This window comes from Aythya ferina (genome assembly GCF_964211825.1).
Source record: "Aythya ferina genome assembly, chromosome: 1".
Taxonomy (NCBI): Eukaryota; Metazoa; Chordata; class Aves; order Anseriformes; family Anatidae; genus Aythya; species Aythya ferina.
The window spans coordinates 100,977,643-100,999,374 of NC_140296.1; the positions used below are offsets into that span (position 1 = coordinate 100,977,643).

Consider the following 21,732-nt stretch of genomic DNA (forward strand, 5'->3'; position numbering starts at 1 on the left):
TCTAGTGGGTGGCATCCCTGCCTATGGCAAGGGTTAGAATTAGGTGATATTTAAGGTGTCTTCCAAACCAAGCCATTCCATGATTCTATAACTGATAACAATGTATTTCTACCCAACATTCTCCCAACTGAAAAAAAAGAAAAAAAAAAGAAAAAAAAAAAAGTTTATGAGTATCTTTGTGTTGGATCAACTAAGCATAAGGAGTATAATCTTATTCCCACCAACTTCACTGACTCTAGCTTTGACAATTTACAATGCAACTGTTGTTCTCATGAATTCAGCATGTGAATAGATATTTAATCATAAAGTTATAGACAGAATGTACTTGAGCAACTCTATACACTTTTCTGTTGCACTAAGATAACATTTATACTCAGTTTTCTGAGTTATCCTTAGATTTTCTCATAATTTCTTAATATGGCTACCAGTATCATGTCGTGTTCCTCCCTCCCCCTCCCCCCCCCATATTAATATATTTATTTATTTATTTATTTATTTTTCAATAATATTTCAATATCACCATTTGCATTTTTTTTTACTGGAATGGCTATATAGAAATATTAGGAAGAAAAAAAGGATGTTTTTTTAAACAAGAATAAGGAACGTAAAGGACTATTAGATGTTCTTTCATATTCACACAAGAAAAAGAAAGATCTCTTGGCAAATCCAGTCTAAATGTAAGAACTCATTAAATCTTCAATGAGCAATTGCTATGCTAAGAACTTTGCATCGATAATTAAATCAATTTGTGATTTAAGGTAAAAAATCAACTGAATTTTAATGTATTGTGCATATATTTAGCAATGGCTAACTGAGACAGATGTTAGTAGATAACAGATGCTAAATGATTCTCTCTTTTTATAAGACATTTATAAAAGACAAACAAAATTAAGTGTCAAAATGATAGAGCTACTCTCAGTTCAGAGATACTAGCCTCCCTAAACTCATTAAACTGGAAACAACAGCCAGAACAGGTGTTCATATAAGTAGGATTTAAATGTATATTATTGAAAAAATAGTATTTTATTTATTTATTTATTTATTACACTCAGATGTTCCAGTATGTCTACTGTTTTCTTCCTGAAACTAAAACATATATTATGTTCTGTGGGATATTTTATATTAGGTCATTTAGATCAGTCTGTAAGCAGTTGATGTTCCAGCTTCCTATTCAACTTCTGTTTGGATACTATGTTTAATAATAAAATGCTCAATGAGTAGTTAACCCCACTCACTCCAATGGGGGGGGGGAGTGAAAAAAAAATATAAATAATATTGAGGAGAAAAATTTAATGAATTTACATTTGCTCCTGATCTATATATTATGTAAGCATGCTGATTGCACAGATGGAAGACAAATATATCTAGGATTATTAGAGATATTAGAGGGTTAACCTCAGCTGACTGCCTGGTGCACTGGTTGCACCTTCTATTGCAAAAACACAACTTTGTTCCTCACACTGGTGCCTACCAAACCAGTCTCTCTCACTCTTTATTGTAAGCAGGATGGTGGCAGAAAATAACACACAAAAAGTTCCTGGACTGAAATAAGGACAGGGAGATCACATACCAACTACTGTCATGGGCAAAATAGACTCAACATAGGGAAACATTCATTTGATTTACTGGCAATTAAAAACAGAATATGAGGGTAAGGAAAATAAACAAACAAAAGCAACAAAAAACTAAAACTGCCACCCTCCCATCCTCAGTTATTCCCAGACTCAACTTCGCTCCCTCATTCCTGGCTCCTCTACCTCTTCCCCCACACCAAGCAATTTAGGTGGGGTGGGGAATGGAAATTACACTCAGTTCATTACAGTTCTCTGCCACACCTTCCTCACACTTTTCCCTTGCTCCTGTGTGGAGTTCCTCCCATGAATACAGTCCTCCATGAACTGCTCCTACAGCTGTCTCTATGGGCTGCAGTTCTTCCAAGAACTGCTCCAGCATGGGGCCATTCAACAGCATACAGTCCTTCAGAAACACACTGCTCCAAGATGTGTTTCCCACGAGCCACAGTTCCTGCCAGAAAAACTGCTCCTGCGTGGGCTCCTCTGCAGGTTGCATCATTCTTCAGAACATACCTACTCCATGCTTTACATTTTTATTTTATTTTATTCCCCACTCAACCACTCTACTCACCTACTTCAAAAGAACTAAAAGTATGCTCTTATGCTCTCATCATAGACTTATTTAAGTCTTCAATTTCTGCTCTGTTCCATAGAACCTATTTTGTAGCTTTGGGCCCAAATATCCTATGAATTGAAAAAGGGTATGCTAGGAGATCAAAAGATCATCTGTCTCCATAGGCATCTGCAACTTGGCAATTTATTAAGCTCTGTCTATCTCAGAGGAAGTACTTCCTAAGAGAATGTGGATTATATACAACAGCTTATCTGGATATTAAATAAAAATCTAACATCACAAGATTCATTCTTTATGAAACTCTATCTAAATTACTTATGACAGGTTTAAATTAGAACACAAATTTAGATTAGAACACAAAATAAGTTTGTTATTGCAAGAGAACAAGAAAAAAGAATGACACAATAAGTGCCAAAAAAATACACAAGTCAGTATATTTACTTTACCTAATGAATCTATATTGACAATTCAATTTTTAGTTGATTGAAATTATACAGGTTAAATTGTCTTACAGTTTAGAAGACTTTTTGTGGTTAAAATGACTAAAATAAGGAAAAGAACCTAAAGACATATAGCAGCTGTTTGAAAGCAGGAAATTTTTATTAGACATTCTAGTAAAAACCCTGCAATTTCTCATTCACAAAACTTAACACTTTTTTCCTGAAAAAAAAAAAAAAAAAAAAGGGGGTAGTTTTTGATCAAAAACATTCTCAGGTGCCAAATAAAATTTCAAAAGAGAAATAATTTATTTCTGTATATTTACATTTATGTTGTGGCAGGCAGGCATAAATGTACATATAAATGTACATTTATGTACATTTATGTACATTTATGTACATTTATAGTTACATTTACCTATACTTACAGAAATAGTATTTAGCATTATTTTTGAAAATAATTTTTAAAAAATTGAGATGTTCCCCATATCCCAGTAAGTAATCAGATGGACACTTGAGAGTTAACCGTTCTTTTGCTCTCAAATTGTTCTGTTTTGGTTAAATAATGCAATATTAACTGGCCCTCAGATTGGATGACATTATCACGGCTATTTATATGAAATGTGTAAAGCTGAGTACTTGAGGAGTTCAATTAAAAATCCCTAAAAAGGGAGATGCATATGAGAAGGTGGTTAAATACTGTTTCCCTTTAAACTTTGTTCTTTTGGAAAACATAAAAGTATTTCGATTTCCTTGTTTGTTTGTTTGCTTTTTCTTCATTCCTTCCATTTTCCCCCTAATTGATTTTAATGCTTAACAGTCCAAAGCAATAAAAATGATGCACTAGACTGAGAAAATCTGTAAATGATACTAAGAAAATATGTAAAAATATGCTGCTTTTAAATGCTGCTTCATGTGATTTTGAGATTATTTTTCTTTGGTCATAGCTATGTTTTCAAAATCAGAAATTGCTAACAAAATGTGAACAAGCAGGGTCAATCACTCAATACCTCATTTGCTTTAGGGACAGAAAAAAATATCACAAACTTTTCTACAGGTTTGGCTGGAAGCCCTGACACTCAGCAGTACACTTGACTATTTTAAAGCTTGTAGGTTAAACCTGCTCAACTGAATTAAACCTTTTCCCTCCACTTTTTTTTTTTTTCTTTTATGCATATGTATATGAGTGTCAATAGAAGCCAAAATGTCAACTATACAGCTACCTATATTCCAAGACAAAGGATATTCCATTTTTCTCAGATGTAAGACTGTGGAATAAGGCTTTTTCATATTGGCTTCCAAATAATACACTCAGTTTTGTGGCTTCTCTTTCTTTGATCTTTTCTTTTAGTAAGATCCTGAGGAAAGGAACTATGACTCCTGCTTGGTTTGGATGGAGACCCAACACAGGATCTCAGCCCAGTGGGAGTCTAAGAGATACATTACAGACATTTTTATTATGAATTTTATAGATAGATAGGTATAGATAGGTAGATCTATAGATAGATAGATAGATAGAAATAGATAGTATTACTTATAATGCTCTGGTTGGCAAAATAAATTTATTAGAACATTAATAATTTATTGAAACATTAATTTTAATTACATGTTTACTCAAGAGACAGTCTGTATTCTTACACAAGTGCAAAAGATATATTGAGCTCATGGGCAAGGAAGCCACAGGTCAAAACAACAGCCAACTGGGATATGTATGAAAAAGAGAGAAGTAAATCAATCTAGGCTATAAAACACCTACTTTCTGCAGAATTTTACCCTGGATTCGTTCACTGATACAGTTACCGCAGGACCTAACATTAGTGACCATAAATACATATATTTGCCTCTGTGGATGGGGGTACAGCAGTGATTACTGGCTATTCAGCTCTGGATGAGGAAAGTGTACTGCATATAGCATACCTTGCATTCAGTAAGGCTTCGTCACCCATAGCACTCTCCTTTGGAAGATGAGGAAGTATGGACAACCAGTTGCACTGAAACTTGGCTGGATTGCTGGGCTTAGTGGTCATAACCACAGCATTTAATGTTTGCTGGCAGATGGCAATGAGCAAAGCACCCCAAGGGATGGTTCTTGGGCCCACCCTGTTCAGTATGTTCAATATTTTCATCAGTGACCTGGATGATGACAAGGCACCCTCAAACAACTCTAAATTATGGAGAATGGCTGACAATAAACAACAGAGCTTCAGTTGACAGGGACCTTGGTAAATTTGAAGCATGACAATGTTCATCAGTGAAAAGTGCAAAAGGCTACACCCAGGGGCAGACTAACCCTGTGCCTAGAAACTGACTGGATGAATATCAGCCCTGAGAGAAGAAATGTGGACATTATAGTGGATGCCAGGCTGAATAGAATATTCTGAGCTACATTACAACACCAGCAGATCTAGGGGAAATTACTGTGAGCTTCTACTTAGCACTAATGAAGATGCCTCTGGAACATTGTTTTGTGTCAATGCTGGTTCAAAATGAATGTTGAGAAACTACCAGTGGTCCTGCAGAGGACTCCTGGAATTGCAGATGGATTCAGCACAGGAAAGTATGCTGCCTAGGGTGTCAAGATATACAACCGCACACTTTAACACTATGTACTGATAATTACTTAATCATTGCTGTTGCTTGCTTAATGTATTTTAATTAAGTGCCTGAACCATTTGTTAAAAACATGACTGTACTGTTAAAAATTTAAATTTGGATTTATTACGTATTTAAAGCACAGCTAAAGGTAGAGCTAGGGTGATTATATTAATCAATCAGTTATATACTAAACCTCAGTAAGAGCTTACTAATACATATGCAACAAGTGTGACATTAAACAAAAATAATTGTTGTTTTTTTTTTTTGAGTATAAAATTTACCAGACTTATATACATAGAATCATAGAATCATTAAGGTCAGAAAAGACCTCCAAGATCATCTGGTCCAACCATCACCCTACTACCAACGTCACCCACTAAACCATGCCCCTAAGCACCAGGCCCAATCTTTCCTTGAACACCCCCAGGGACAGTGATGCCACCACTTCCCCAGGCAACCTGTTCATATATATATCCTTTGAATTTGAATTTGAAATGTAATGTTTTATGTTTTGATGAACTGAAAGTTCACTCAGATGTGACCATTAATTTAGACACCAGATTAGAAATAAAATCTTCAGGAAAATTCTAGGGAAAAATGCCTTCCAAAGAGCATACCTATATTGGTCAGCAGCACATATACAGCTAAGTTGGTGCTGATCAAGGCCTGTAAATGTACACAGCATAGTACCCCTCAATCTTATGCCGTTTATACAGTTTTCAGTTAAAAATAGGCCATTTACATTAATTATGGTATAATTATAATATATTGAGGTCACTTTTTAACAGCCTACTGGCTCAAAATCAATGCTACATAAACCAGTCTTTCTATATTTATGTAGTAAATATAGAAAATGCAGAACTAAAAGTTCCTGTGTACTTTAAACAGCATTTCTGCACTCCTATAATAAACTAGAGAGAGCTAGTTTCACACACAGTATAAATATTACCTAGAGAAAAATTGAAAACTTTCATTAATTTATAGTTTCACAGTGCCCTCAAAGAGACAAGATGAGACAACATGAAAACGGCTGCCAAGCTCAGGTTTCCCTGGAACTTCTGTATATATTTTTTTCAGATCTTAAAAACATTACTTTTAGGTAATGAATCCAGTTAGGATATACCATCCTTATATACAGTGGACAAACTTCAGGCAAATCTCTTATATAGCTTTATAAATATCATAGAATCATAGAATGTCTTGGATTATAAGGGACCTTAAAAGATCAAATAGTTCCATACCCCTGCCATGGGCAGGGATGCCAGCCACTAGATCAGGTTCCTCACAGCCTCATCTACTCTGGTCTTGAACACCTCCAGGGGTGGGGCATCCACATCCTCTCTGGACAATCTGCTCCAGTGCCTCACTACCCTCTTAGTGAAGAATTTCCTCCTAACCTCTAATCTAAATCTCCCGTCTTTTAGTTTAAAACCATTCCCCCGTGTCCTGTTATTATTTGATTGAGCATAGAGTCACTCTCCATCTTTCCTATGTTGCCTTTAAGTACTGAAAAGCCACAATGAGGTCCCCCCGGAACCTTCTCTTCTCCAGGCTGAAAATCCCCAGCTCTCTCAGCCTCTCTTTGTAGGAGAGGTGTTCCAGCTCTCTAAACATATTCATGGCCCTCCTCTGGACCCGTTTTAACAGATAAACATGTTCTCATGCTGGGGGCCCCAGCACAAATATATATCTTGAGTAACACCTAATAAAAATCTAAAATGAAAATTCTGCAACACAGAAACCAAATACGTTGACATTACTTTTTTTTTTTTTTTTTTTTTCTTAAACCAAATCATATTCATTTTTTTCTTACAGAGCACCAAATTCTCCTAGAATGCCTAGGTTTAAATGCCCACTAAAATAAATTATTCTTCAATATTTCAAATATCAACACTTTATTAATAACAAACAAACAAACAAACAAACTGAAGAACACTGATTTAAACTTGTAGCAGGATATATAGATGCTTTGGTGCTCTAAAAAAAAATTAAAAAGTCTCTAAAATGTAAAATTAATAATGAATTTTGGATTTTCAGTTCACCATGATCAGGAAAATCTCATGCTTATCTGTCATTGATTAGAGGAGCACTAACAGATACACATCTTTTTTGTTTTTGTTGAAATTGTTGAAATTTCTATTGCATCTGTCAGGGCATATCATCACAGATGTCCCACTTTAAAACTTTACCTCAATCTCATTCCAGAGATCAAAGGTGTAGGTGTTTGTCTGTCTGCAAGAAAGCCCTTGATATGACAGTCGTGTACAAAAAATACAAACTGTTGTTCCTGTTTTAAATCACCAACAAAAAGAAAAGTGCATGTATTTAGGGAGGGAGAATGCTTATGATACCTCTGCTAAATGCTATTTATGTACTTTCCATTGCTCTTAGGGCCTTCTCCCTAAGGGGAGTGTCAAAGGCTGAATGTTACTGTTGTGGCCCCTTAGCAAATTCTCAGCTATCTTGGTCCAACAAATCCTGTGCATCTCCCTGGTACAGCTTTAACAGATTCTACTAGGAACATCTCACTTAAGACTATCCAACTGCTAACAGAACAATCCAATCACCTTCTTTTGTGTTTCTACTAACATTAAGTTGGCACTACAAAAAAGTAACAATTTTTGCCCACACACTTACTTGTTAGAAACTGTTGGCATGCATCTTACCTAGAAGGTTTTTACATGGTCTAAGGAGCTCTGTCCCTTGAAAAAATATGTGCAACTCCACATGGAAGATAGCAGATGTGAGGCTCTCTGAGGATTGTTCTTACAAGTCCTTCAGTTCTAAAAAGAAGTTAACACTTCCAGCTCACCTTTACAACAGATTTAGGCCTTTCACTGTGAAAGATGTTACAACTCCCATCTTTAGGCACTCAGCAGACCTCCTGATTTAAGAATATCATGGAGAAAGCAATGCCTCAGCCCAAGGCCCCTTTACTGGCCCTACAACTTTGTCTAAGTTTGATCAATGAACATTTAAAGGGAGCAGGACAGCTCTCACTTTAATGATGAGTTTTGTACACATAATCAAAGCATCAAATCACTGCATTTCAGTAAATTACCACAATTTAGCTAAAGCTGTGAGACTTGGCTACACACTTTTTCTTTCAAAAGTGTCATGCTTGTTCTTCTATGAGAACACATATGGGAAGTTACAATTGAAACAAATCATTGAACAAATCATTAGGGAATTGTAGGTAGTTTAAACCTTTTCATTCTTATTATGCCATATTGATACTAAAGTACTTCTTTATGATTTAAAACTGAAAGTTGAATTTTTTCATTGGCATAGTTCATGGTGATAGACACTTTTCTATATCATTAAGGCTTAAATCCCAACAGTCAAAACAAAATAAAAAATAAAAATAAATAAATGATCAAATGATCATGTTATCAAACGCTTACTAGCACTAGTACTGTACTAACCTTTTTGTTGATTAAATAACCAATTCACAAAAGATAGATAAAATTTTCAGTACACAAAAATGAAATATTTTGACACAAAAAGCATTTTTCTAGGTCTTACTTCTAGTATATTTAATTCTGATTTTTATACTTATTTTTATACTTGAGTTTCAAAGATCAAATGTTATTCTCAAATGAAAGCCTAAGTATTTGTTTATGAAACAGTAAAATTGAAAAATAAATCTTTTCCTCAGTTTTGCTTTTTTTTTTTTTTTTTGTGCAGACAATGCCTCCTCCATTTAAACTTATTTCATAATTTGACTCCAAATCATTTTAAATAAATAAATTATTGAATATTTTCTTTATATTTGTCTAATAACATATTTAAAACACAAGTCTCTCAATCCTTTACTGTAAATTCAAAACTTTTTTTAAAGTTAACTGCTTTGAAGTGACAGAAATAAGTACTTATCTTGAGGAACTCTAAATATATTAACATGAGTATTTATCCACTTTTTTATACTATTTTGAGTTTTCATTTGGAGGGAAAGACCACAGGTTGGGTGTATATTCAAGAAAAAAAAAGAAGAAAATACCCTAATAATACAATAACCTTAATGTCTTAGGTAAACTGAGTGGCAAACTGTCAGACAAACTCTTTGTAGAAATACTCAGGTTTGTGTTCAATTGTTACACCTTCAAATCACTCCTATATTTGTAAAGAAGTTTTCACAAAAAAATAAGAAAACCTTCAATATTATTCTAGTATTTAAAATAGATTCAGAGATGAAAAGCCGTGCAGTATCAAGGCAATGAAAAGCAACACAAGAACAACCAGTTCTTGAAGCCTAGCATTTACAGCTATACACAAACAATGTTTTATTCAAAACCAGAAAGATAACAGTGATGGATATAAACTTGTTTTAGCATACAGAAAATTCAGTCTTTTTTTTTTTTTTTTTTTTTTCTCTGACACTACATGAAAAGAGAATCTGAACTACAAAAGGTTGAAAATCATATTATACCATATATACCACATCATTTCTTATGACTGCGTAACAGCTGATTTTTTTTTCCTAATTATTTTCTCAGGGTTATGCTGGGATAATTATACAGTTTACAGATTCTCTGCAGTCAAGCATTTTTGAAATATTGTGGAAAGAGTAATAGTTAGCCTGTACTGGTTATTTAAAATCTCACAATCAACACAACTTATGTGGACCATATTTTGGAACATTTTATTTCTTATTAGTTTTGGTCTACCCTTATCTGTTATTTACATAGCTTGTCCATCTCCTGTCTGAACTTAATGACTATCCTACCAGAAACAAGGCACAAGCAAGAAAACTGTTCTATTTGTGACAAATTTTCTCTCCTAAATACAACAAATGTTAAATATAACAAAAATGAAAATATGAGAATACGTTATTTCTCTAACTGTTACAGAGAATGACTCATACGATTTCGTACCTCTCCTCTGTCCACTCCACTGAATTTGGTCCTAGTATATGGCTTTTACACTACATGTTCTAGTTACAACACCAGTCTTTTTGTTATGGAAAATAAAGTACTGATCCACAAAGGCAGCTCTCAAGTTTCCAAAATTGGGGATTATTATTATTATTATCATTATCATTATCATTATCATTATTATTATTATTTACATTTGCAGCTTTTATAAATGTCACTCCAATAAAATAACTTGATGAAAATACACATTCATCTCTGAATGTGGTGGCAAAAATTTCAGAAGAGCAGGAGTGGTGAAGCAGTGACTGGAAAAGGGGAAACATTACCCACATTTTCAAAAAAAAAAAAAAAAAAAAAAAAAAAGAGTAAAAAAAGAGGACCCAGGGAACTACAGGGTGGTTAGTTTCATAGTGCCTGTTTAGATGATGGAGGCAATCCTCCTGGATACCATGATAAGGCATAAAAAAAAAGTGAATCATGCCTGACTAACTTAGTGGCCTTCTAGGACACAAGTGACAGCATTAATGGACAAGGCAAGAGCAACTGACGGCATCTACCTCAACTTGGGAAAGCCTTTGATAAAGTCCCATATAACATCCTTGTCTCTAAAGTGGAAAGATACAGATATGATGGATGGACCATTCAGTGCATAAAAAATTGTCTGGATAGCTGTATCCAAAGAGTTGCAGTCAATGGCTCAATGTCCAGGTGGAGATCTGTGACAAATCATGTCCTTAACTGGTCCGTATTTTTAGTACTTTTTAGCATCTTAATTTGTGACATGGACAATGGGATTGAGTGCACCTTTAGCAAGTTTCTGGATGAACACAAGTTGAACAGTGCAACTGACACTCTAGAGGAAAGGGATGCCATCCACAGCGACCTTGTGTGTTGGGTCTGTATGAGCTGGAGTCACCTTTTCCCTGCAGCAGCCCGCACAGTGCTGTATTCTGCACTCATAGCTGGAATAGCACTGATATCACTCCAGTGTTGTGTCTATTGCTGCATAGTGCTGGCACAGCATCAGGACTCCTCCCAAGCCCTCAAGAGCCAGCAGGCTGGGGGTGGGCAAGTGATGGGGAGGGGACATTGCCGGGGCAGCTGACCTAAACCAACCAAAGGGATATTCCATAACACCTGATGTCACACTCAGCAATAAAAGGGGGGGCTCTCGTGGGGGAGGGGGCTGTTCCTCCTGAACAACCACTACGCGTTTGAGGCCCTGCTTCCCAGGACGTGGCCGAACACTGCCTGTTGATGGGAAGTAGAGAATAATTTTTTTTTCTATTTCTCTGTGCTTCCGTGTGGACTGATTGTTTCTTTTGTTTCTGTTTTTCCTCCCCATTCCTTTTCCCTTTAATTAAACCTTTCTCATCTCAAACCTCGAGTTCTCTGTGTTGTATTTTCTCCCCCTTCCTCTTTGAGGAGAGGGGGAGTGAGAGAGCGGTTGTGGTGGAGCTCGGCTGCCCACCTGAGTAAAACCACCACACCTTGACAAGCTTGAGAGCATGCAAACCTCATGAACAAGGCCAAGTGTAATATCCAGCACACAGGATGGAACAATCCCAAACATCAGTACAGACTTGGTGACAAGTAGATTGAGAGCAGCCCTGTGGAGAACTTGGGTGTACTGTTGGATGAAAAACTGAACATGAGCTCTTAATGTGTGCTTGCAGCCCAGAAAGCTAACCATATTTTGAGATGCATGAAAAGAAGTATGGCCAGCATGTCGACAGAGGTGATTCTTCCCCTTTACTCTGCTCTCATGACACTCCATCTGGATTACTGCATCCAGCTATCCAGCTTTGGGGCCCCTAGTACAAGAGAGACATGGGCATATTACTTCAGGACCGCAAAAATTATCAAAGAGCTGAAACACCTCTCCTATGAAGAGAGGCTATGAGAGACTTTGGTTGTTTAGCCGAGAGAATAAAAGGCTCTGTGGACACCTTCCAATACTTAAAGGGGGGCCTACAGGAAAGTTGGGGAGGGACTCTTTAGGAGTGCATAGTGATAGGACAAGGCATACTGGTTCAAGTAGAAGAGGGTAGATTTAGATTTAGATAATAAGGAAGATTATTTTAGAAGAACTAAAAAAATAATTTGAAATATTGCTGTAGCACATTTAAAGTTACTACAAATGTCTTCTTTGGTCTCTCAGGCAGATAAAACTCTCTATAAGTTACAAAATTACAATCAACCCAACACTCTTATCTGCAAAATTTACAAGAATGGCCTTTTATTCCATCTCAAGGACAATGACCATCTATTTTTTTATACATATATATATATTTTTTTTTTAATATATTTTTAAAGGGCAAATAAATCACTTCATTCTATCTACTACCTCAAGCTTCCCAGAAGTTTGTAAGCCTTTTTATTTTTAATTAAAACTAATCCCACTGAATCTGAAATGCTAAAGTAATAGTTAGAAGAAATTAAACATGAGTTTTAAAGAATCTGATTTTCATTCTCCACAGCTTGATCAATTTGTTTATATTACATCAAAGACTATTCAAATTAGTCATTAAAATGTAGAGTTACTTCTTTGTTAATATATTGTGGTAAATCATTCCTAAAAATACCTTTTCTTAGCATATTTGTGGACAGAACTGTCATTAAAAATAAACTCCAGTAAGAGAGTAATGTATTTTTGCTATATGCCCTGAATATTTTACACTGGTTTTCTAAATCCTTTTACAGGGAATATGACTGAAATCAGTTACCCTTACCAACTGGGATAAGAGAATGTTTTCCAGAGCTGTGGCAGCACTGGTGCAACAGAAGATGGTGTGTTTAGCACAGAACACCTGCTAAAAGAGAAGCCTGTTTTAGCCTGATTTTGGCTTGTCCTTAGTTTCCACTGTTCATATAAGCCTTGTTTCCTTAGGGGAAAAAAAAAAAAAAAAAAAAAAAAAAAAAAACATTAAAATAAATGGAGGTATAGAGGCTGTGGAGGTTCATCCTGCCACATAAAAATAAATAAAATTTATTTGCTGAGGTTCAGAAGGCAGATAGTTACAGACTTTGGTATGGAGCAGAAAAGTAACTCATTTTCAGTGTGATCCTCCTGTTATCATTCTAGCATGTGAGCAGTAGCATATGCTGCTTTAAACACTTCTATCTTTGGATTCATACAAACAGATGAAGTCAAGAGGAAGTAGAACGTTTAAATCAATGGCAGCAGCTTTTTGTAATCTCCTCTCCCACTGATAGGTACAGGGGACATTGAATAATAAGCTCTAATGTAAATTAGTTCAACAAGGGGAAGAGAAAATTCCTGCACCTGGGCAGGAAAAAACCCATACACCAATATTCATAGGGGATGACTGGATGTAAAATGGCTTAACAGAAAAGGATCTGGGGGTCTTTATGGACACAAAGCTGAACAAGAGTCAGCAATGTGCCCTTGCAAAGCAGGCTAATGGTGTCCTGGGCTGCATTATGAAGAGAGCTATCAGCAGCTCAAAGGAAGTGATCCTTCCCATCTGCCAGCACTGGTGAGGACATATCCAGAGTACTGTGTCCAGTTCTGGCCTCTCCAGTGCAAGCGGGACATGGAGCTACTGGTGAGAGTTCAGCAAAGGACAACAAAGATGACAAAAGGATTGAAACATGTCTCCTATAAGGAAAGGCTGTGAGAGCAGTTACTGTTTAGCCTAGAGAAGAGAAAGCTCTGGGGAGATCTTACTAACACATACAGATACCAGATGGGGGAGTGTGCAAAGAGGGTGGAGTCAGGCTCATTTCAGTGGTGTCCAGAGCCAGGATAGGAGGCAAACTAGAACATAAGAGGTTCCATCTGTACATCAGGAACACTTCTTTACTGTGCAGGTGACAGAGCACTGGATCAGATTGCCCAGAGATATGGTAGAGTCTCCTTCCTTGGAGGTCTTCAAAAGGTTCCTGGACATGGTTCTCAGCAATCTGCTGTAGGTGTCCCTGCTTTAGCATGGAGGTTGGACCAGATGACTTCCAGTGGTTCCTTCCAACCTTAACCATTCTGAAATCCTGTAATTACAGAATCTTTAATTTGTTCCCTTTCCACAGATAAGGGCAAGCCAATCATACAACTCAGAAGCTTGAATGAACATCAAAGAACCAGAAAACTGTTATTTGTGTGGTTCATATCTCTACAGATCATTAATTGTAAGTTATTTTGGGGTTGTTCCTTAGCTTTGTCAAATCAGTGACGGCTGGCTCTGTTTTAAGGCTGCCTCTGCTTCCTGGGAATGTCATCATTCCTGTTCTTGGAATTAGTTATGTGTAATGGCTTAATGTTGGACTGCAGTCAGATGCCCACTCAGATGCTTGCTCATGCTCCCTACTCAACAAGAGGAGAAAATAAGATGAAAAAGCTTATGGGTTGAAAGAAAGTCAGGAAGCTTACAACAATTACTGTCATGGGTGAAAAAGACTTGATTTGGAGAAACAATTTAACTTACTGCTATTTAAAAATAGAGTAAGATAGTAAGATATCATGAAACAAAGACAAAAACTAAACCACCTTCTCCTCTACACCACTGCTTTTTCCCAGGTTCAATTTTACTCCTTCACTCCTGACTCCACTACCTCCCTACCCCAAATGGCGCAGAGGGATGGGGAATGGGGGTTGTGGTCATAACAGCTCCTCTCTGCTTCTCCGTCCTTGCACACATTTCTCCTGCTACAGCGTGGGTCCTTTCTATGGGCCTCAGGGAACCACTCCAGTGTGGTCCCTCTGTGCTCAAGCACCCAGATCACCTCCTGCCCTTCTCCTCCTCTCCTCTTGCTGTCTGTGCGGGGTCGCTCCTCACACAGCTCCCCTCACTGACCCCTGCCATGTGGTGTTTGCCACACCTGAGGTGAAGGGCTGCCATCTTCGCTGCAGGGCCTGGCCATGCCCTGCGGTGGGGCCACTGCAGCCAGCTGTGGGCAGAGCAGGGCAGCTCCAGCATCACTTCACACAGCAGCTCTGCAGTGCCCCTAATGCCAAAACCTTGACACATGCATTCAGTACACCATAAATTATTTTTTCTAAATGTATTATTCTTTTACTGTGTAAGATTTTAAATATGTGCTTGTTGCCATTCTTTTCAGTTATCTATTTTCATTAGTAAAAAGATGCAAAGGAATTTTGGGGGGAAATTCTCCACATTACAAATAATGCCAAATGAAGCAGAGTTGTTTGTCAAACTATTAATTGCATTTCAGATTGCCTTTTTACACTTTCTCTGCTTTAACCTCCTGTAACTTGAACCTTCAAAGCTTCCTGCAGGTTCCTGAATGTTCAAATTTGTGAAACTATAGTAAAGGCAGTAGTTGAGGATAATAGTCCCTAGGGTCTCAACCTTGGCTCTGCATTTATACACACAGCTGATAAACATAAATCACTAGATAAGTAGGTGTCAATGAATTCTGCTTTTACACAAATAAAACCAGAATGAAATCTCCATTGTCCCTAAATCTTTCAGCCTCAACTTTCTGGGAACAGAGAAACTCTAGGTATTTGTGTTCCTTAATTTATCAAGACTCAGGCTTCAACTAGAAAAGTGACAGGAAATGTTTTTCTTTCTAAAGCCCTTCTGCAAGCATAGAGCTGCAAAAGATAGCAAAATTTTCATTTTCACAACACCCTTCAGAATAGTGACATCTCATTCAGAGATAGAAAACTCAAAAGCCCTGTTTTCATATGATTTTTCTCAATATTCTGTTCATAAAATACTGCTGAAAGATAATGTTTTTTCTTACATATCACACTGTGCTTTTAGCTTTCAAACATGGGTAGATGCATATTCACAAAAAAGAAAAAAAATCCATCTCAGAAAAGATCAGTTATGAATTTTAAAACATCCATGTATAAAATCTGTTCACTATTTTTTATGGAAAACAACTTTACATTGAGATCCAGATTATGCCAGTGATTTTAGTGAACTTTACTGAGCAATATTTGCAAAGCTGCACATGTAATGGCAAGAACATGATACAAGATACAGCGATCTCGATCTATCTAGAGAAAGAAAAAGACCTGAGCTTCTCTTTTCTTTGAACCTAAGGGAATGCAATTTTTTGCAAGAATGCAAGACAAATAACAAACCACTATTACAGGAAGAAATAGCAAAGCTGCTAGCAGGAATAAAGAAGTAGAAGTCACATGTTCAGAGAGTCCTAAATTCGCTTAACAGCCTATCTCTGACATATGGGGTGCCAAGTCTACTGTATTCATACTTTAGGCTGAATGACCTCTGTGGCTCCAAATGAAAATAGTTTCAAAACAGTTTGCCCATTCTACTGTTCACCCAGTGGTGCCTTTCCTTAAGATAATTACTGCAGAATTAAAATGGCCAAACACACTAGCCCACCCTCTTACAATAAAATCCAACCTTGGAGGAGATGACGAAGTACAGGAGGCTAGCAGTGTAGAAGAGCTTGTTTATTGGCCAACTAAAGCCAACATTTTGTTAAGATACCTGCTTAGTCACAGTAACTACACAGTACAGAATTTTATTGAGCAGCTTTGTGTACAAGTGTCCTGGTTTCAGTTAGAACAGAATTAATTTTCTTCCTAGTAGCTGGTGGAATGCTGTGTTTTGGCTTAGGATGAGAAGAGTGCTGATAACACCCCGATGTTTTAATTGTTGCAGAGCAGTGCTTATACCAAGCCAAGGACATCTCAGCCTTTTGCTCTGTCCTGCCAACAGGCAGGCTGGGGGTGCAGTAAGAGCTGGGAGGGGACAGACCCAGGACAGGTGACCCAAACTAGCCAAAGGGGTATTCCATACCATCTGACATCATGCTAAACAATATATAGGGGTGGCTAGCCGGGGGGAGGGGGCCGGACTGCTCGGGGTTAGGCTGGGCATCGGTCAGCGGGTGGTGAGCAATTGCATTGTGCATCACTTGTTTGTACATATTATTATTATTTTCCTATTATCACCATTGTAACATTATTGTTATTATTGTTATTATTATTTTGTTATTATTATTTTCCTGTCTTATTAAACTGTCTTTATCTCAACTCACGGGCTTCGCTTTCCATTTCTCTCCCCCGTCCCAGAGAGGGAGGGGGGAGGGTGAGCGAACGGCTGCGTGGTATTTAGCTGCCAGCCGGGTTAAACCACGACAACAAGTGATATATTTCAATCTGATACATATTACATAAAGATTAATAACTGCAAGTAGTGTAAAACAGCATTGACATTAAAGGAACAGAAGTTATCCTTACAGATAGAAACAGGTTATAATATTTTTTTGGATATTATTCAGTTCTCTGAGAGACTACATAACAAAAATTGAATCTTCATTTCATGTTACAAGAACTACATAATTTAATTATTAATACTTTTACAGTTTCATTCCTATATGAATTTTAATCTTACATATAATTGTGATTATTGATGTATTTTTCTTTCAATGCACGTTAGTACACAAGATATACAGAGAACACACTGACAAAATAATTTGCCCCTTAAATGTGCAAATCCTATTACAATATTTGTCTAAAGGCTAGATTAATATGGAGTTGCTGCTTTTACTAGCTCATCATAATTTTGCCAAACTGGGTTTGACAAAACTTGTTTAACAAACTGGGTGGATGATGATGTTAAGCTCTAAATATGCTGGATTTTTTTATGGTCAAAATGGAAAACATATTCTGTGCTGAGCTGAGGATATATTCCCAATCAATTGATGTTTTAACAGTTTAGTAATCTGTTAGTTCTCTAGTAATCTATTAGTTCATTTACAATTACATTAGCAGTCCAAACTATTATAGAAAAGCTCTGTTAAAAACACCCTTAAAATTGTTATATCAGAAACTTAACTAACACGCAATGCTGATCTCTCCAGTGGTCTGTGGGTCCTGTGGCTGATGGTGATTTGTTTTGTTTTGTTTTGTTTGTTTCTTTCAGTAGTTTTTTTTTTTTTTTTTTTTTTTTTTTTTTTTTTGTAGGACTGATGGTTTGGTTAGTTTGGTTAGATATTCATTGCTGTATAGGAAAGCAAGAAACTTGTTAAACAGGAGTCTTCATTGTAGATGTTCCATCACAGAGTGGAGGATATGTCCTTTTTCCATATTTTTGGTGTTCCTGTTAGCATACCATGCTCAACGTTTCAGGAAAGAGACATTAAAATTGATAGAGAAATAAAACAACCACTATAAATGAAGTTTTAAATAAAATAAATAAAATAGATATAAATAGAAGTAAATAGAAATAAATATTTTAGCTGCTAGGTAGAAGAAATGATAGTACATGCAAATATTAGAAATATTTTAATACTGATATGTAAAGCACTTCTCCAGAGTCAGAAAAAAACATATTTATATATAATAAAAAAGTAATAACTTTATATAATAAACAATTAACTTCAGTAAAGAGAAAACTAAAAATTGCCCTCCCCCATCCACCCCAAAGAACAAAACAACATGTAAAAAAACACCCACTATCAAGACTGTAAAACATACAATGGAATGATCCCTTTTCCCTCTTTCATTTCATTGTCACTATAGATCATGCACCTTCATGCAAAGGTTCATCTTGCTGCTGACTTTGAACCTCACACTTCTGTAGCAAGTGGCACATGACCACTACAGAAGACTTGGTTGAGTCTGCTGCCAAAGCTAAGCTCTACTAGAAAGAACCAAATAGTACATTGGAGTCTACACACAGCTATTCAGGATAAAGAAAGCTTCTACCAAGAGAAAATAGAACATGGAAACAAGCAAATGGCTGAAGACCTCATTGAATCTACTTGCAAAGGATCAGATCCTTTCAGGTCCTGTGCTGTGTTGCCAGACCCAAGAATTATGTCCTATTAGTCCCGTGTTCAGTTTGAAAGGTTAGTCTGTTTAAACTGCTTAAGGACTAACTATGACTGATGAACGAGGATAAGTTTCTCAAATTAGCTAAGAGGGAGAAAGAAAAACAATGATACACACACAAACAAACAAACAACAACAACAAAACAAACAAACAAACAAACAAACAAAAAGAAAAAAAGAAACAGCTCCTTAGTTAAACATATATTAGACTGATTAAAATTTTAGACTGTGAAAGATGAAACCCTAGCATACTTGGATCTTGTTATTTCTGACAGCATGGAAACTATCTGCTCTTCTGCTCTGTATCTGCTCTTCTTATTGTCCATGTAGAATAGAATCAATGAAATATTTGCAGGAGACATCAGATATGATCATTTCTATATTAAATATGGAAACTCTCTAAACATTTTTAACTCTCTAAAATGTGATTTCAATAGCTATTCCCCCATCTAAGTAACTGGCTTTATAATTAAAATATTCCAAATAAGTTTCATATTTTAACTTAATATGCATGTCATTTACTGGCTTGCTACTGAGAAGGAATTTTTTTTTTTTGAAAAAGTCTTTTCAGTGATATCAGTTATTTTCTGTTTTATATTTTCAGTAGTCCTACTTAAGACAGCTAAAAATAGTGGAGAGTCTACTCTCTGACTTCAACACTTAGATATAGAAAATGTTTTCATTTACTTGTTTACACTATGCAAAATGAATAAATAAATGAGAGCAAGGAAATATTTGTCACTGCAATCCTCTGTATATATTTTCCTCTATAGTGTGCTGAAGTTTACAGCAGCACTGATGTTTAAAGTATTTTCTCTAGGGATGTCAAAGACCTATGTGCATTAAATGATCATGACACAAGTTAAATTATAATCACAGTGGTAGAAAGAGTCTATCTCCATTCTGTGTTTCTGAAGTTTACAAAATAATTAACAAGATTCCACTATAACTTATACTGAGATGGGAAGAGAAAACAAGCACATACACAAAATTGAGCATGAACATATTGCCAACCATTGATCCATTAGAATTAGCCTTTGTAACTATATTAAGCAAATATTAATTTAATACTACAACAATTTTTCAGTCTTTGTGATCCTGTCTCCTACCTCATCCTCTACAGCTGTAATTTCCTCCCTGATTAATTCTTTTCCTTAATAATAATGAAAAATCTTTTCAGCTATGGTTTCCATTTCCATCTATAGCAATTTGTATTCTTCCTTCTAATTATTTAATATATACTTTAATTATATCATCAGGCAATTTCCAATTCTTAATCATGTTTACTTTTTTTTTTTTACTTTTTACTTCCTGTTTAAAAATTGACATAAATATTTTATTTATTTATTTCCAGACCTAGGCCTTGTTTTCTATAAATTGTGCTCAGCAAGATTTGCTACTTTTACTAGTCAACCATTTTCATTAAGGAAAATGTACACGTGAGATGTTGGCATAAAAATATGCCAGAATATATAAAAATATACACCTTTTTTCTGATATATATTAAAGAGATAACATGTTACTGTATAGTATTGCCAAAATAGCAATAGGTATTCTGTTACTTTCAAATGACATTAAAAAAAAAAAAAAAAAAAAAAAAAAAGTTCTTATTTTTTAACTTTGCTACTGAAAACTTCAAGTTTTTCAAATATTAATTTTTATTTTTAGGTATCCATCTGAACAAACAGTCTTGTTTTGATCCTTTTATACTAAGGCTTGTATTGCTATAAATTACAAAAAAAAATATGGTGGGTTTGTTTTGTTTCCTTGTTTTGTTCCCCCCTATCCACTTCTCACCCATGTTTTTAATGTTTTAATTTCTCACTCAATGTTTTTAATACATTTTAGATTCAGGAAGCTACGATTGGCTTGGATAGGAAAGGACCTCAAAGATGATCTAGTTCTAAAGTGAAGAATTCTTCTAAGTGAAGAATTTCCTCCTAATCTAAATCTCCCCTCTTTTAGTTTAAAACAATTTCCCCTTGCCCTGTTATTATCCGATTGAGCAAAGAGTCATTCTCCATCTTTTCTTAAGTCCCCTTCAAGTACTGAAAGTTTGCAATGGAAATTTTTCCCTGGAGCCTTCTCTTCTCCAGGCTGAACAGCCCCAGCTCTCTCAGACTTTCTTCGTAGGAGAGGTGTTCCAGCCCTCTGATTAACTTTGTGGCCCTTCTCTGGACCCATTCTAACAGGTCCACATCCTTCTTTGCTGGGGGCTCCAGACCTGGATGCAGTACTCCAATTGGGGTCTCACAAGGGGGACAATCACCTTGACCTGATGTCCACCCCTCTTTTGATGCAGTTGGCCTTCTGCACTGCAAGCATGCACTGCCAGCTCATGTCAAGTTTTTCGTCCACCAGAACCCCAGAATTCTTCTCCACAGGGCTTCTCGCAATGAGTTCTTCTCCTGGTCAGTAATCATTTCCAGGATTGCCCCGGCCCAGATGCAGCACCTTTAACTTTGACTTCTTGAACTTCATTCGGTTCACTTGGGCCCAATACTCAAGCTTGTCTCCATCCCTTTGGATGGCATCCCTTCCTTCTATCAACTGCACCACTCAAGTAGTGCCTGGCAGTACCATATTTTCATCACTGAAAAAACTTTTGCTGCTACCTATACTAACTATTCTAAATTCTTTAAAAGGTCTCACTTGATAAGACATCATATAAAATAGGACACTTAAAGGCAGTAAAAGTTCAACGAATGAGAGGAGTTCTGTATGAAGGTTTCCTCCACTAAAAATATTTAAAACAATAATTCAAATGCTATACAAAACAGATCTTTCTCCTCAGGCAGAACGTCAGATCTTTCTGTATTAAATAGTTATAATATATGATTATATAATTACAAATATAATAATAATAATAGTAATAGTA

At 36.2% G+C, this 21,732-nt stretch overlaps 1 long non-coding RNA gene across 1 annotated transcript in view; it reads left to right on the forward strand.

Moving 5' to 3' along the window:
- LOC311442176 overlaps nt 1-21,732 on the forward strand; it is a 507,255-nt gene that overhangs the window by 73,697 nt on the left and 411,826 nt on the right. The window lies entirely within an intron of this gene.